The sequence below is a fragment of the Protopterus annectens genome, chromosome 3.part1 (genome assembly GCF_019279795.1).
Source record: "Protopterus annectens isolate FY-2018-M chromosome 3.part1, PAN1.0, whole genome shotgun sequence".
NCBI lineage: Eukaryota > Metazoa > Chordata > Ceratodontiformes > Protopteridae > Protopterus > Protopterus annectens.
The window spans coordinates 204,000,812-204,004,945 of record NC_056732.1 but is presented as its reverse complement, the minus strand read 5'-3'; the positions used below and the strand labels follow the sequence as shown (position 1 = coordinate 204,004,945).

At 42.6% G+C, this 4,134-nt stretch overlaps 1 pseudogene; it reads right to left on the bottom strand.

Annotated features, from left to right (window-relative positions):
- Positions 1-2,444: 2,444 nt before the first annotated feature.
- On the bottom strand, positions 2,445-3,855 carry LOC122797648 (annotated as a pseudogene).
- Positions 3,856-4,134: the final 279 nt, after the last annotated feature.

The window sequence follows — 4,134 nt, the reverse complement described above, 5'->3', positions numbered from 1 at the left end:
CGCCACCCAAGAAAATTATTTTCCTGTGCCACTGTCGAGCAGAGCCACAGAAGTGATCCCCGGGGTGAATTTCCTATCTCCCATCCAATCATCAAGATTTTTCTTGAAGAGTGCTAATGAGGAGCTTTGTTTGATATAGATAGGTAGTTTGTTCCAGAGTATGGGAAGTCTCTGGGACAGGAATCTATCCCTCCAGCATGTTCTGTTTATTGTGGTGACGAGGTTTAGGTCCCTAGAGCATGTAGCTCGTAGGGATTGGGATTTCTTTAAGTGGAGCATGTCTAAAAGCTATGGGTTTGACATAGCTTTGTGTGTTAGACATAGATCGCCTCTGAGTAGGCGATATGCAACGGAGTAAAGCTGCAGTTTTTTGAGACGGTCTGCATAGGGCATCTCTTTGATGCCGGTAATCCTCTTTGTGAGGTATTTCTGTGGCCTTCCCAGTTGTTGTAGATGTCTTGTGAGGTACATACCAAAAGGGGCATTGTACTCTATAATGGGTCTAATGAGTGATGAGTAGAGGGGAACAATGACCTCTTTTTTCCTGGATGAGAAACCTTTTGTGATGAGGTGTGCCACATAGAAGGATTTCCTGACTACTGTGGCGATGTGATTATCAAAGGAGAGACTACTCTCCACCTGTGTCCCAAGGTCTCTTATCACACTTTCGGTGTTAAGTAGACTACCACCTATGTGGTAGTTCATGGGTACTGAGATTTTACCAAAAGGAATGACAATGCACTTTTTGGCATTGAGCTTGAGGCCATGGCTTTGACACCAGGGTCCTCTGTCTCAGCAAGGCCCTTTTGTAGGATGTCCACATCTTTTGGAGTTTTGATTATGGCTCCTAGTTTTCAGTCATCTGCGAACTTCGTTAGCCAAAGACCTTCTGTGTTGGCCTGTACTTCAGAGAAGTAAATACCAAACAGGAGAGGACCCAGGACTGAACCCTGTGGTACTCCACTTGTCACTGGTCTGAAGCTGGATTTGGAGTCTGTAATGCAGTGGTTCCCAAACTTTTTCGCTTCTCGGCTCCCTTGTTGAATCCAGATTTTCCCAAGGTTCCCCCCGGTTCCGCCCATCAAATTCTAACATAAACAAAAGTAATTACTACCACTGGCTTGACAGTTCTGGCATCCAATAACTTCCAGAGTTGTCTGACCTTTGCCAGGCAGTAAATCAACAAACCACACAACACTCGTCACTGCAGGCATCAAGCACTTCACTTGAAATCACTACAACTAACTCTGTTGTACTTTTCAATGGTAGGCAAGCTTTCACTGCACTACAGTATGGTATTGTAGAATGTAAACTGTAACTGTTGGCAAAATGCAACAAACCATATGCAAAACATAGTTACATTTCCAGCAGCACTACACAGGCATCTCTATTCTCCCCTTCTCCAAAGAAATTTTAATTGCTTAGTGTTTAGCTACCACCTAGAGAGTCCCCAATGAGGGGGACAAATGCATACATCTGAACAGTTGGAGGTGTTAACAATCTTTTATATTGACTGTTATTTAAGAGAAACAGAGTACAATGAAGCAGATAAAGCCACACAGCTGGAGAGGATCTGAAATGTATACTCTTTCCCAATACTTGCTAAGACTACAAAATGTGAATTTTTAAGACAACCAACTTTATTTAGGCTTTTACACAGCTGTATCAAACACCACCAAGAACAGACTATTTCATTTCATCTGATAAATACACAGACCAACAAATGTAAAATATGCTTGACATATGTAGTATTGCACTTTTAAGTCATAAAGGGCTGTTTAGTGCTTTCACTCATCTTCCCGTCAATGCACTCTACCCATTGCACCCCAGCAGCCTCATGAAAACTGCCCCAAGACAGCATAACAAATATAAGAATTATATTAAAGCAATCTCACAGAAACATAAACTAGGAAAAGGTGCGATAGAAACACTGAAGCAAATCAGTACAGTTAATCGGAGGGCAGCTTATACAACTTTATATACAAGTATTTGAATAGAAAGGATAAAAAATTAGTAACTATAAAATACCACATACTGGTAGTTTATATTAATGGCAAGAAAAAGTGGGAGAGAAACGTTTTACTCAACTGCCACACAATGTAAAATGTCTCATATCACCAATAGTCATACTATAAAATTAAACAGGTGTACAGAAATGTGATGCTAAACATACACAGAGCTAACCAAGACAATGACTTGCCGCATAGATTTCATCAGCTTAACAAAGCACATCCTGCAAACCGTAAATTTGAATCACTGTCCATTAAGAGTTCCATACTGTTAATATAACTAATTCATAAAAACCTTTAAACAGTGTTCAATGCACACCAGTTTCATACCCATTCCTGACACAGTTTAAATGTCCAAAGCTCACCCACCAGAAAAGAAAAATATTTACATTCCCACATTCCCATCTTATCAGATGCATACATCTATCGCTGCCATTACTGTTCAGTGAAAACAGAACACTTACCCTTTTTGAACTGCTCAAGTACTGAGTCTAGTTTTGTATCATTAAACACATAATGCAGTAGATAGTTGTAGAACTTAGTTACTGTTTTCAAGGGGGTGCAATCATTAGGGTCTACAAATGCCAGATCTTTGCCAAACAAGATATCTATGATGTTTGACCTATCATTCTCATATACTGGGATAGGAGTGTATCCACTCTGCATAATCTTTGTCATTGTGTTGGAAGTCCAGAACAACATCAGAGCTCAGCATGAAGCAGTCATTCAGAGGGGTCATGACATCTTCCACTACCTTGGTCCGCAGATGTAGTGCTCCTTGGATTATGTTTAGCTCCTCTTTGACTAAATAATTATAAGGATCTTTGCCCCTCAACATTTCCAGCAAATTTTCACGTGTATAGAATGTGCTGATTTCTTGATGCAGTATTCCATCTAGAATCTTTCTGATGGGATAAGACAGTGGAGAGCGTATAGCCATGAAGAATCTAGTCACCCAAATTGTCTTAGAAGCAATTGCCAGCCCATGTAGAGAACATAACGAGTATGGAATGATCTCTGCCACTATGAAAATACAAGCAGTACAAATCAGTATTGCAACCCAGGAACCACCAAATATTTCTGAAAGCCAAACAGCCAGAGTAACATTGACAAGAACTTTGCCTAAAAGCAGGGTGCACAGCAAAAAGCTACCATGTCTACGAACAGATTCAATCCTCTTGGCATATTCCTTCTCCTTTTCTGTGCCCCTGTTCTGAATCACTCTGGGCTCCACTGGGTCCAGAGCCAAAAGACTCAGGTTTAGCCCAGTCAACAGGGAAGACAAACCAAGATGAACCACAAAGAGAAGCACCTGGACCCACAGAGTGATGTCAGAGGATCGTTCCACCACTACTACTAAAAATTTCATGCTCTGGTAGTGCTCCCAGTTTGTCCCATCTTATGCACAGAGAGAAAAATATTTAATTTTCTCACCTTTCCGCAGTTTTTTTAACAAGCAGCTCCACCACAACAGAGCTTTGGCCCCAAAGTGGCTGTACAGTACCAAGTAGCTAGATATCAGTGGCCCAAGCACCTTCATCTTGGCATGGGTTCTGCTGATGCCTGGAGCCCTCTTGCCACAACTGGGAGCTCTCTTCGATAAATGACAACCAAGGTGAAGAGTTCCAGTTGCCTTCCAGTGGCTTTACAGTGGCCCCTATACTACTATTAAGTGGCTGCCTAGATACAAAAAGCCACAGCTGTACCCATGCTCCTTCTGCAACCCTCATCATCCCTCCATTAACTGAAACCCCATCCCCTGTGTATCTTTGAGCCACACTGCCACTAGCCACAGTGCCCAAGCGGGTTGACCAAGGCACAGCAATATGCAAAAAACAGGCCCCATCCCACAACAGCAACCAAGGCAACGTGAATTGCTAAATGCTCTACCTGTCCCTTCTGCCATCCCATGCCAGTAGCTTATGTGCGAGAGTCCGTCGAAGGGAGGTGGCATCCCAGGTAAGTAAGAGCGGAGGCTGGACCACCAAGGCATCAGTCAATGGAGGTGCATGGATCCTTTAAAAGACATGGACTGACCTGCCGTGGGTAGGTGGCACTGTGAGGACAGACCGTGATCTGTCATAAAGTAAGTGTGTCTTACTAATGAGCTAAGGTACCCGCAGGC